Source organism: Sphaerodactylus townsendi, linkage group LG14 (genome assembly GCF_021028975.2).
Source record: "Sphaerodactylus townsendi isolate TG3544 linkage group LG14, MPM_Stown_v2.3, whole genome shotgun sequence".
Lineage (NCBI taxonomy): Eukaryota > Metazoa > Chordata > Lepidosauria > Squamata > Sphaerodactylidae > Sphaerodactylus > Sphaerodactylus townsendi.
Window position 1 is genome coordinate 10,643,373 of NC_059438.1, and position 13,974 is coordinate 10,657,346.

The 13,974-nt window shown below is 47.1% G+C and overlaps 1 long non-coding RNA gene across 1 annotated transcript; it reads right to left on the reverse strand.

The window, feature by feature from the left end:
- Nucleotides 1–10,873: 10,873 nt before the first annotated feature.
- LOC125443797 lies at nt 10,874–13,231 on the reverse strand. The gene is made up of 2 exons (XR_007246175.1): nt 13,188–13,231; nt 10,874–11,175 (listed from the first exon to the last, which is right to left on the reverse strand). It is a non-coding gene; the product is annotated as an uncharacterized LOC125443797 (long non-coding RNA).
- Nucleotides 13,232–13,974: the final 743 nt, after the last annotated feature.

A 13,974-nucleotide genomic window follows, 5' to 3' on the forward strand; every position in this document is an offset into this window, starting at 1 on the left:
CAGTACACCTTAATACACCTTAATACACCTGCCTTAGTACACCTTAGTACACCTTAGTACACCTGCCTTAGTACACCTTAGTACACCTTAATAAACCTGCCTTAGTACACCTTAGTACACCTTAGTACACCTGCCTTAGTACACCTTAGTACACCTTAGTACACCTGCCTTAGTACACCTTAGTACACCTTAGTACACCTGCCTTAGTACACCTTAGTACACCTTAGTACACCTGCCTTAGTACACCTTAGTACACCTGCCTTAGTACACCTTAGTACACCTTAGTACACCTGCCTTAGTACACCTTAATACACCTGCCTTAGTACACCTTAGTACACCTTAGTACACCTGCCTTAGTACACCTTAGTACACCTGCCTTAGTACACCTTAGTACACCTTAATACACCTGCCTTAGTACACCTTAGTACACCTGCCTTAGTGCACCTTAATACACCTTAATACACCTGCCTTAGTACACCTTAGTACACCTTAATACACCTGCCTTAGTACACCTTAATACACCTTAATACACCTGCCTTAGTACACCTTAATACACCATAACACACCTGCCTTAGTACACCTTAATACACCTTAATAAACCTGCCTTAGTACACCTTAATACACCTTAATACACCTGCCTTAGTACACCTTAATACACCTTAATACACCTGCCTTAGTACACCTTAATACACCTTAATACACCTGCCTTAGTACACCTTAATACACCATAATACACCTGCCTTAGTACACCTTAGTACACCTTAATACACCTGTTTTAGCACACCTTAGTACACCTTAGTACACCTGCCTTAGTACACCTTAGTACACCTGCCTTGGCACACCTTAGTACACTTTTGTATACCTGCCTTAGCACACCTTAGTACATCTTAGTACACCTGCCGTAGCACACCTTAGTACACCTTAGAACACCTGCCTTAGCAGACCTTAGTACACCTTCGTACACCTGCCTCAGTACACCTTAGTACACCTGCCTTGGCACACCTTAGTACACCTTAGTACACCTGCCTTGGCACACCTTAGTACCCCTTAGTACACCTGCCTTAGCACACCTGCCTTGGCACACCTTAGTACACCTTAGTACACCTGGCTTAGCACACCTTAATACACCTTAGTACACTGCATTAGCACACCTTAGTACACCTTAGCACACTTGCCTTAGCACACCTTAGTACACCTTAGTACACCTGCCTTAGCACACTTTAGTACCCCTTAGTACACCTGCCTTAGCATACCTTCATACACCTGCCTTAGCACACCTTAGCACACTTGCCTTAGCACATCTTAGTACACCTTAGTACACCTGCCATAGCACACCTGCCTTAGCCCCCATCTCCCATTCTTTCCAATGGGAGCTAAGGAGATGGGGGCTACCCTTTTGAGGGTCCATAACTTTGTCCGCCCTGAACCAAACTGCACCAAACTTGTGGGTAGCATAAGGACAGTCTCCGCTGAAGTTTTGGTGCCGAGATGTCTAAAAGTGTACCCCCTGCAGGCACCAATGTCCTGGTGCAAAAAAATGTTTTGGTTGTGGTGGGGTGGCCGCCCATGGGGGGGGGGGGCATCCAACTCAGGTTTTGCCCAGGGCTCCAGTTTGCCTTGTTACACCCCTGGACTCTGGTCTGATCCAGCTGGCTTGTTCTGATGTTCTTATGCTAGCTCCATAAGGTTTTCCAGGAAAGAGATGAGCAGAGGCCGTTGCCTGCCTCTTCATAACCACGCCGGTTAAGTTGGTCTCCATCTTGTTACTAACCAGGACTGACCCGGCTCAGCTTCCGAGATCTGGTGAGATTGGGCTAACCGGGGCCGTCCAGGTCAGGCTACAGAGAATTATTCAAATACCTCTGAATTCATCAGGCAAAACAAGCCCTCCTGGTAATAGTATCCAGGTTTGGAGACCTTTGCTTCTGGGGGTTCAATTTTATGGCCCCCCAAAAGGCTTATTTTGTTTCCCTGCTTCTGCACATGAAAGCCTGCGGGCTGAGTTCTCTCAGAACTCTCTCAACTCGCCCCCCTCCCCCCACTCCAGAAGCAAAGCTCACCAAGCTTGGGTGCTATTACCCAAGACCTCTTGGAGCCACCTGAAATTCCCCATTGGCTACAATGGAGCAAAGTCACTGCAAAACAAAGAATCTTGGGCAACTTTCTTGGGGTGCCTGGAAGGGGTGTATTTTTAAAGCTAGTGAGACCAAATTTTCAGGGTATCATCTGGTAACTATTCTTATGATGCCACCCAAGTTTGGTGGAGCTAGGTTCAGGCGGACCAGAGTTATGGTCCCTCAGATGGGCAGCCCCCATCTCCTGTTAGCTCCCATTGAAAACAATGGGGATGGGGCATTCCATTTGGGCGTCCATAACTTTGCTTCCCCTGAACCAAACATCACCAAACTTGGGTGGTATCATCAGGGCAGTCTCTTGATGATGCCCGGAAATCATGGTGCTGCTAGCTTTAAAAATGCCCTCCCTACAGGCCGAAAAACACCAAAGATACCCCCCCCAAAAGCCCAAATACCTTGCATTCGCATTTGTTCATATTTGGGCAGGACATAATCGGACACTTTTTGTCCAAATGTGCCCAAATTTGCCCAGATTCTGGCTGAATCTGGTATTTGTTTCATCTGAGTCTCCAACCCTCAAAAGTGATGCTGTTTCAGGGCGGGGGAGAATCCACCCTCAAACAGCACCACTTTCAATTTTGTTTTAACCGGGGACCCCAGATTCCCCCTTTAAGGTGGATTTAAAAGAAGAACCTAGTTTAAGCACCATAGAAAGTGATGCTGTTTGTGGGTGGATTCCACTGGAGGTGTTTTGTGAGAGATGATGCTGACATTTGTTTGGTAAATGTTTTGCTGGGGGTGATTTGTGAGAGGTTTACATGCTTAATACCCACTCGCACTGGCTTGGAGTTGTTTCTCAGGCTTACAACCTACCTCATAGGGTTGTTGTGATTAGGAAATTAAGAAAAGAGTTGGTGGGGAGAGAGCCATGTATGTTTTGCTGGGAGCGGGAGGTGTTTTGTGAGCTGGTGCAAAAAATCATTGTTTGTTCATGGTGGGAGAGGGTGGCCGCCCATTCGCCGGGGGGGGGGGGGCGCCAAACTCAGGTTTTGTCCCCGGGCTCCAGTTTGCCTAGGAACACCCCTGGGCTGGCAGGAGGTTCCCAGCTTAATGCACAGGGACCTGACTGGGGGACAGATAAGCTGCAAGCATTACTGAGTCCTTGTGTGCCAGGGATGGCTTTGGCCCTATGCAGCAAACATGAACTTGGAGTAATATCAATAGTCGCATTTTATTGCATGTATGCTTTTGGTGGGATGATGCCCAGAAATCCTGCAGCTCTTATGGTTGGTGGGTGCAGAACGAGAACCCAAGTATTGACCATGGCTGACTATTTAGCTCCCAAATCCTGACTAGCTCAGACCCAACTGGGTTTATGTTGTCTGGAGTACCGATGCATATAAATGCATTCGCATGACGAGTAAAGCATGGCAGAGGGCATCGTTTGCTGTTCTGCACTGTTCTTGGTAAATTCCTCAGTTGTACAAAATAGAAGATGATGTTTTGCTATGACGGCAGCAGCAAGAATATTACATGCACAAAAATGGAAAATTCCATCTATACCTACAATAGAAGAATGGTCTGTGAAGTTGCTGGAGTTGGCTGAGATGACTAAACTCGGTGGTTTAGGGAAAATAATTAATCTAAAGTTTTGGATAACTGGAAACCCTTTATAGGCTTTTTGGGTAAAACCGAAAAAAATGTTGATCAAAAGTCAGATTTAATAGAGAAAAGTTTTATCAGTAGTAGCAATTTAGAACTAATTTTAGATAGGCTACTAAAGAGCAAGTTCTAATATCTCTAGGTGAGAATTTTTGGTGCAGGCAAAATTGGGAAGGAGGCTGTGAAATGTACTTTCTGTGTTTCTTTTTCTCTTTTCTGCGTTTTTTAAAAAAATCTTACTAATAAAATCTCATTTTCAAAAAAGGAAACGATGTTTTGCTAATACATCTTCAGCCAAAAGTACTCACACACTTTGCTTTTAAACTGTTGCTAGAAGAGGATAGTGTGATGAAATCTGTACAGTGTATATCGGACAGAGCTGTAGTAAGGGGGAACTGCGCCCGGGGCATGTGTGTGCCCCACGCCCCTGCCCTGGAACGCTCCCACCATGCCCCGGAATGCCCCCGCCACCCCTCAGCCATGGCCCCGCAACCGGCACACGCACGCCCAGTGTGCCATGCACCACCACCACCTGTCCCCTTGTTGCTACGGCACTGATATCAGATGACGAAGATGCATAACAGCAAGGGAGGGACACCCAGCTGAAGCGGTGGCCCTTAATCAGAGAATGGGGATAAGAAGTCTGTGAAGACTGGCCCTATATTCATCCGTGAACTGCTGGTGCCGGGTGCTCCCTGCAGGGTGAACAGCTGTTCTTTATTCCGAGAGAGGCTCTTCAGATGGATCTCTCTCGGCTAAATATACCCATTCCTTCAGTCTTTCCTTCCAGCCACTGTTTGCCGCTGGCTTCTTTGGATCCCGGTGCAACCAGAGCCGAATTGCTGAGAAAAGAGGAGCGGCTGAACAGCCCAGCAGCTTGTAGCTCTGCAGTAAACTTCACCGTGAACAAGTTTCACTTCCCAAATAGTGCAAGCTTGTTCTATAAACAGCCAAGTATGATGCCCATTCCCTCCCAAGAGGAGCACACTTCCCCTTGCTGCTGGTTCTCAATTAGAAAATGGCTCAGATTCAGCCCATGGGGGCTCAGAGCCTCTGTAGTAAGGGGCCTCCCTCCTTTGTGAGGCACCTAAAAACAAAAAAGTTTGTGGCGGGAGGGGGAGAATCCTGATGAGTAAACAGCGTATTTTGTGTGGGTTTGTGGCTGTTTTTCCTGACTTATGAAGAAAATAAAACAGAGCACAGCCCTTGGCCTCTGGGGCTGTGATTTTAAGGGGCAGAGGAGGCCAAGAGAAGAGTGACGTAATCCCTTCCTGTAGTCTAGTATTGGCTTCCGTACAATCTTCTGTTCTAGGTGCAAAGGTCTGATCAGGTTTCATGTCTGTCTGCACCACCTTCATTCTGGCTCTGTGCCAGCGTCTAAGCCGGTGCCTAAACTGGGGTTGCACCCCGTTCAAAGCGTGCCTGCCTGCGAGCTTTAAAAAATTGTCTGCTAGACAGGGAGAGAAATTGCAACAAATATTCATAGATCTTATATTTTTACTTAGCACTAATGAAGTATTAGCAGATTTCACCATGAAACACAAACCTATAGTCTAAACCCATAGATGAATAAGAAAAAAAACACCTGGGAAAATTTCATTTTCTTTTCTGGGAAGGAAAGTTTCTCACTTCCGGCTTGAGGGCAAAACAAACCAGGGCAGGTGGGCTGGTCACTTCCCCCTCACCTGATAAATAAAGGTATTCTTGGGCATTTTGGAAGGAATTTATATATGTGTGTGTGTGTGTGTGTGTGTGTGTGTGTCTGTGTGTGTGTATATGTATCTGTATATGTATATATGTATATATATGTGTGTGTATGTGTGTATGTGTGTATATGTATGTATGTATGTATGTATGTATGTATGTGTGTATATGTGTATATGTGTGTATATGTGTATATGTGTGTATATATGTGTATGTGTGTGTGTGTGTGTGTGTGTATGTATATATATATATATATATATACACACACATATATATCTATGTTTGTATGTATGTATGTATATATATGTATGTATATGTGTATGTACGTATATGTATGTATGTATATGTGTGTGTGTGTATATATTATTGACAAAGAATTACAGGGAAAGAAAGTTTTAAAAAATGAAAGTAGAACAAACATAACAGTAAAAATAAAAGAGATAATTACGTAAAGGAAGAGATAAGAAAGAAGAAGAAGGGGAGAAGGGGAGGCTGTGTCCAAGAGCTGAATGGCTCACTCATGCTGATTCTGGTTTTTTTCAGAACTAGTGGCTCTAGATTATCCAGACCCTTTCAGCCCACCTATCATATTTAAGGTCCCCAATATCTGGGGAGGCAAAAGCTAAGAAAAACTTGCTCTACAGCGGGCAAAATAGCCTCTACCAGCAATGTGTAGTCTGGGAGCCCGCGATGGCTCGACCAGAGTGAAACGCCATTCCACTGGGCACACTCTGGAGGGAATCTTAATCGCTCCTGTGTTTGTCCAGCAGCCCAGTTCCAGCTCAAGAGCCCAACGTTCAGGACCACAGTTCTACACAACCACCAAGTCCAGGCGCAAGGTGTGTTCCAAGTTCCTGCTGCTTGTTTCCCTTGCAGGTGGGCATGCGATGCGTGGGATTCAAATAATTTAACAACTGGTTGTTTACAAGCCCCATTTTAACAACCGGTTCTGCCGAAGTGGTGCGAACCGGCTGAATCCCACCACTGCCCTCCAGCATCTCACAGTCAGAAATGTTGACACGCTGTTGATGTTTCTTTTGCATATCACTGGCTAAGCCCCGCCCCCATTACCTATTCCTGAAGGTCTCTTCTGAGTCTCATTCATTTATTCTGAAGTTTTATTTGTTTGTTTGTTGGTTTGTTTGTTTGATATACCGCCCTATCCCCGAAGGGCTCTGGGCGGTGTACAACATAAAAACATGTCTGTCCGCCACTGATTTAAAAGCCAAGAATTGTGTATCTTGCTGCCTTCAGCCCAGCTGGAAGCCGGCTTATCCCAGTGGACAGCAGCACATCAGTAAATTTTGCTTGAGATGCAGACCAATTCATTGCCCAAACAGCCAAGAGCCCTTCCCTGAGTTGCTAGTGTAACCTCTAACTGTGGGTTCTGTGGGGCAGAACTTGGAAGGAGTTGCAAAGAACTAAATTTTAAAACAAAATGGTTTACTTCCTTAACAAATAACACTATTAACATTAACATTTTACGGCCCTTCTAGGTTGCATTTCAAGTCCTTATCTTGACAATCTACTGATAAATGCCAAGTCCAATTCTTCCTGCTGGTGGTTGGCTTATGAAGACTTCAGAGGCTTGGTGAATGGGATCCAAGATGATGGAGGTCCCCAAACGAACTCCCATCAATTACATACATAGCAAGCCCTGAAACAAGGTGTTAAGAGCTTATAAAGAATTAAATCCAGGTCCCAGCCTGGTAGCCTGGCTTCCTCCAACTTCACCAGTTTTTGCAGCCTACTGCTGCTTTGAGTCTCCACCCCTTTCTGGGTCAACCCATTCTGAACATAGGGGTTACACTAGCAGCAGGTGATATTGGGCAAGTCAGCAGGAATAATAACTGATGTCCATCATCACCCCCTGGACTTGGGAAACTACCCGCTGGGTACAACTTGATTCCTGGGGTTCCAAAGGCACTACTGGGATATGGCTTGCTCCCAGGGGGTCTGGCCAAATACACTTTGCTGGCACATCGCTCTTTCATAGGTTGAGGTGCGCTTGGACCCAAACAAAAAAATGTGGATGTAGAATACCTCTCTGCCTCTGCAATAATCCTGTCTTTTCAAATGGCTGCCTAGGCTGGACGTTCACCCATTCGCTTCCTTCCTGTGGAGCAGTGGAAGGGTTCCTTTTCACCATAGACCTCTTGATCCTGAAACCACTAAGGTTTGGAATCAGGTTGTCTTTAATATTTGGCTGGACAGAGCCCTCTAGTGGGCATTTCCCATCACCGTGCGCAAAGGCTGACGGGCTTAATTGGTTTAGGGATATAGAAGAGAAGAAGAAGAAGAAGAAGAAGAAGAAGAAGAAGAAGAAGAGTTTGGATTTATATCCCCCCTTTCTCTCCTGTAAGGAGACTCTAAGGGGCTGACAATCTCCTTGCCCTTCCCCCCTCACAACAAACACCCTGTGAGGTAGGTGGGGCTGAGAGAGCTCCAAGAAGCTGTGACTAGCCCAAGGTCACCCAGCTGGCGTGTGGGGGAGTGCACAGGCTAATCTGAATTCCCCAGATAAGCCTCCACAGCTCAGGCGGCAGAGCGGAGAATCAAACCCGGCTCCTCCAGATCAGAGTGCACCTGCTCTTAGCCACTACACCACTGCTGCTGCCATATAGATTTCATAGAACATGAAAGGCAAAAAGAGGAAGTTTATGGATACTGCTTACTGTTACGTGGAGTTCTAGGGCACAGTCTGAGAATGGGGTAAGGTCAGTTTCATGTTTCAGGTTTTTGTTACAATTTTGGAAACAATTTATGACTGAAAAAATTAAACAAAAATAATAAGTTAGGGTTAGGGTTAAGACAAAGGCAGCGGCTCAGGCTTGCCTTAGTGTTATGAGCAGTTCTAGGGCATAGTCCGAGAATAGGGCTATGGTCAGTTATATGTTTCGGGTTTTTGTACCGCCGTTGTAACACCGTTCTAACTCCATTACAACGCCGTTACAATGTCATTGTAACAGCGTTGTAATGCCATTATAAGGGTTAGGGTTAAGGCAAGAGGAGCGGCTCAGGCTTGCCTTAGTGTTACGTTGAGTTCTAGGGCAGAGTCCAATATCAGCGCGATGGTCAGTTTTAGGTTTTGGGTTATTTCCTATTTTGGGGAACAATTTTTGACTGAATAAATTAAAAAAATAATAAATTAAGTTTACGGTTAAAGCAAGGGCAGGGGCTCAGGGTTCCCTTAGTGTTGCGTGGAGTTCTAGGGCTCAGTCTCAGAATAGGGCTATGGTCAGTTTCACGTTTGGGGATTTTGTTACAATTTTGGGAACAATTTATGACTGAATAAATTTTTAAAAAGTTAGGGTTAGGGTTAAGGCAAGGGCAGGGGCTCAGGATTGCCTCAGTGTTACGTGGAGTCCTAGGGCACAGTCTGAGAATAGGGCTATGGCCAGTTTTATGTTTCCGGTTTTCGTAACACCGTTGTAACTCCGTTATAAGGGTTAGGTTTAAGGCACGGGGAGCGGTTCAGGCTTGCCTTAGTGTTACGTTCAGTTCTAGGGCGGAGTCCTGTATTAGCGCGATGGTCAGTTATAGATTTCGGGTTCTTTTCTTTTGGGGGGAACCATTTTTGAGTGAATAAATTAAATAAAAACACCTTTGTAATGCCTTTGTAACGCCATTGTCACGCCGTTGTAAGGGTTAGGGTTAAGGCAAGGGCAGTGGTTCAGGACTGACTGACCATAACCCTATTCTCAGTGTGTGCCCTAAAACTCAGTATAACCCTAAAGCAAGCCAGAGCCCCCTTGTCTTAAACCTAATCTGAACTTATTATTTTTATTTAATCTATTCAGTCATAAATTGATCCCAAAATTGTAAGAAAAAATAAATGAAAGAACAAAATGGTTAGGGTTGGAGTTAAGGCAAGGGAAGGGGCCCAGTCTTGCCTTAGTGTTACGTGGAGTTCTAGGTCACAGTCCGGGAATAGGGCTATGGTCAGTTTTAGGTTTCGGGTTTTTGTACAATTTTGGGAACAATTTTTGACTAAATAAATTAAATAAAAACAAATGAGTTAGGTTTAGGGTTTAGGCAAGGGAAGGGGCTCAGGCTTGCCTTAGTGTTGCGTAGAGTTCTAGGGCGCAATCCAAAAATGGGGCTATGGTCAGTTTTAGACTTCGGGTTTTTGGTACAATTTTGGGAACAATTTATGACTGAATAAATTAAATAAAAATAATAAGTTAGGGTTACGGTTAAGGCAAGGGCAGCGGGTTAGCATTGCCTGTTTAATCAGTGGTGGGATCCAAAAATTTTAGTAACAGGTTCCCATGGTGGTGGGATTCAAACTGTGGCGTAGCGCCAATGGGGCGTGGCCGGGCATTCCGGGGCGGGGCTGTGGCAAGGACACAGCCGCTGCGCTGGTCCTTGGGCAGGAAACAAATGCACACAGGCGCAGGCTGCCACGCACACCGGTGCACCTCCTGCTAGACTGCTTCCAGTTCTGCACGCTACTGCTGAGAGGACTAAGGCAGAAATCATGTGGGAAAAGCACCCATTAGTAACCCCCTCTCGGCACACACAAATAATTAGCAACCTACTCTCGGGAACCTGTGAGAACCTGCTGGATCCCACCTCTGTGTTTAATCCTTCCATCCCCTGAGAAATCCTGCAGTTCAGATACCTGATCCTTGCTTGCTTATCCTTACCTGACTTTTAAGGCACTATTTCCCCTTTGTAATCTGCTTTCTGCATCACACTGTGTCATGCCTTAGACATGGGCCGTTTCCGCACGGAGGCGGAAGAGGCCAGGTCGGCGTACTTGACGCATGAACGGTCCCAGAAAGAGCCGGGACGACGGGCGCCGCGAAAAACGCCGTCGCTCGACCGACCTCGGCATGTCTAAGGGCCTCCCGCACGTCGCTGAGTCCTGGTGATTCAGGTCTAAGCATCTGCTCCAGCGTGCCGCAGGGGCCGAAGTGCGTGTCCCCAGGCCTCGGCGACACGCCGGAGGCCCGGGGACAAGGAAAGTGCAGGGAGGGAGTGGAGGGGAGGCGCCTTGAAGCCGCTGCCGTTCGCACGGCAGCGGCTTCAAGCCGGTGTTCCCGGGAAAGTGCGCTTCCCAGCGCACTCCAGAAATGCCGCTTTCGCTACCGGTCGGGCGGAGCAAGGGTATGCAGCTGCGCTGCAGCTGCGCCCCCTGTGTGAATGGCGGCCTGGGAATGGCATTTTTGCCATCCCCAGGCCGCCATATTCCGCCCGTGCGGAAACCGCCATGGTTTTTTTTTCAGATTTCTGCATGATTTACCTGTTTCATAATCTGCGTTCCACTGCATTGTTTATTGGATATCTTATGCTGACCGAATGCATTGTCTTTAGATTTCATAATCCACATTGAGTCTCAGTAAAAATTCAGGCTGTATAAATTCAGGCGCCACGGCCTTCTTTATACTCTTAAAACTACTCCCAACAATCTGCTCATTAAGCCAACATCACAAGAACACCTTTATTACTAAAAGAAAAAGCAGAATCTGCTGGGATTGACCAAGACTCGAAAGCAGCCGTGCACCACGGGGCTGACTGTCCTCAGGTGACATCTTCTCATTTGTTTGGAGGTGGCTTCCCAGTCACCATTCTCTGCTCCCAAGAAAAGCCGGACTTTCCTGCAGGAAGGCGCAACGCAGGGCTGCTGGTTGACCTGGAGGACTCAAGACCACATTCTCGAAACAAGGCGGCTGGTGCAGGGAGGGAGCGATTTCTACCCACCAACAACATTTTCTTCCACTTGGGGTACCTGTCACAAAAGTTCATGAATTAGCAAATAAGCCGGGCTGAACCATCATTGGCTATTTGTTCGTCATCGTTTTTGTCAAGGGCACATGTTACCATTCCCAGTATGATTGCAGTTATGTTATAATTAGGAAAAAACACAGCTTCTCTTGCTATCCCATCAGTGTGGTCTAGACAAGTGGTGGCCAACCTATGGCACACGTGCCAGAGGTGGCACTCAGAGCCCTCTCTGTGGGCATGCGCGCACAGAGTTCGTCATGTAGGGGGAACAGAAAATTACCCACACACACATCTAGGCTGGCCTTGCTTCTGAGTAAACCCTCCTAGGGTTGTGATTCACCCATTCAAAGTGTTGCACGGTTTCTTCACCAAGCTTGCTACCAAGTAACGCGTGCCTTGGAGCAAAACCGCTTTTCTAAACTAAAACCTCAGTATTCAGGTTAAATTGCCATGTTGGCACTTTGCGATAATTAAGTGGGTTTTGGGTTGCAATTTGGGCACTCGGTCTTGAAAAGGTTCGTCATCACTGGTCTAGACTCTTAACTTCTTTTCATTCTGGAAATGAAAATGAAGTATGGAGTTGGCTTTGTATGGGAAAGGATAAGTGTGCTGTGCAAAAAATGCCTGAGAAAGTCTGCCTCTGCACATGTGCAGAAAGCCCTGTGTGTGCAAAGGCATTTTGGAGTTCACAGCTCCTCAGCTCATATCTCTGTACCCAGAACGTCGAGGAGGTCTCTGTTGTTCCTGTGTTTTTTCAGAACAGCCTGGTGAAAAGGGAACACCTCAGAGGTGGGATCCAACCAGTTCTCACCACTTCTCTAGAAGTGGTTGCTAATTTTTTCTGAGTGCCGAGAAGGGGTTACTAAAGCAACCTCCCTGCCCAATAGGGACTGGAGGGGCGTGTGTGCGGCGGCACCACTGTTTGAATCCCACCACCATCGGAACCTGCTATTAAAATTTTTGGATCCCACCACTGGAATACCTCCTCGTGCATCACTCATTAAATTCATTATTACAAAGGTTCACTCACAGGACCAGGGGCGTCCCCAAGGCTCTTGGGTCCAGTTCCCACCAGCAAGTTCCAAAGACTGTGAGAGAGACCATTATTATGGTTCCTGCCTCCAGGTGCTGGCTGGAGACCTCCCGCTGTTGCACCTGGTTTTCAGGTGACAAAGAAAATGGCCGCTTTGGATGGCAGATCCCACGGCACTGTACCCTGCTGAAGTCCTGTCCTTCCCCTAACCCCCACCCTCTCCGGGTTCGCTCCCAAAATCTCCAGGTATTTCCCAATCTGGAACTGGCAACTTTATACATTACTCAAGAAGAAAGCATTTGGGGAAACAGGGACTTGCCTCTTGTGGTCACACCACTGAACAAAACGTGCCAAGAAGTTCCTTCAGCAAACAAACAAGGGCCGTAGGTATAGATTTTTTATGGAGGGGGTTCGGGGGTGGGGCCACACCCCCACCCACCCCTAGGGCATGGCCACGCCTCCCCAAGCCCCGCCCCTGGCCTAGCGCTTATAAAAGCAGCTCTCCGAGGTCAGGGATGGCAGACTCCCCTCCCCTGCCCCTCCCCTCTGGGCAGAGGCATAGAGGGAAAATGGAGCCTGGTGCAAAATCTGAGTTTTGCACCCCCCCCCCCCCAGAAAAGCTGCTGTGATGCTGGAATCCACCCCCAAACAGCATCACTTTCAATGGTGTTTAAACTAGAGAGCCCAAATTCTCCTTTTAAATCCACCTTAAAGGGAGAATCTGGGGTCCCTAGTTAAACAACATTGAAAGTGATGCTGTTTGGGGGTGGATTATCCCCCACCCTGAAACAGCATCACTTTCAATGTGGCATAGTGGTTAAGAGCAGGTGCATTCTAATCTGGAGGAACCGGGTTTGATTCCCTGCTCTGCCGCCTGAGCTGTGGAGGCTTATCTGGGGAATTAGCCTGTGCACTCCCACACATGCCAACTGGGTGACCTTGGGCTAGTCACAGTTCTTCAGAGCTCTCTCAGCCCCACCCACCTCACAGGGTGTTTGTTGTGAGGGAGCAAGGGCAAGGAGATTGTAAGCCCCTTTGAGTCTCCTACAAGAGAGAAAGGGAGGATATAAATCCAAACTCTTCTTCTTCTTCTAAACTGAGGACCTCAGATTCTCCCTTTAAATCCATGCCGAAGGGGGTGGATTTAAAAGGAGAATCTGGGGAAATTTGGGGGGTACCTGCTGTCAGGGGTGCAATTGTTAAGCTAGAAGCGCCAATCTTTCAGGGTATCTTTAGGAGTCTCTCCTAATGATACCACCGAGGTTTGGTGAAGTTTGGTTCAGGGGGTCCAAAGTTATGGACCCTCAAAGGTGTAGCCCCCATCTCCTATTAGCTCCCATTGGAAACAATGGGGGATGGGGGCACCCCTTTTGGTAGTCCATAACTTTGGACTCCCTGGGCCAAACTTCACAAAACCTGGGTGGTATCATTAAGAGATTCTCCTTATAATACATCCCAGGTTTGATGAAGTTTGGTTCAGGGGGTCCAAAGTTATGGACCCTCAAAGGTGTAGCCCCCATCTTCTATTAGCTCCCATTGGAAACAATGGAGGATGGGGGCACTCCCTTTGGGAGTCCATAACGTTGGACCCCCTGAACCAAACCTCACCAAACCCGGGTAGTATCATCTGGAGAGTCCCCCAAACAATCCCTGAAAGTTTGGTGCTAATGGCCCAAACAATGCGCCACCTGCAGGCCAAAAACAAAAAAGCACTAAAATGTTTTAAAAACCCACAAACGGAGGGGCGGAGCTTCGGACATGAATGGGCGT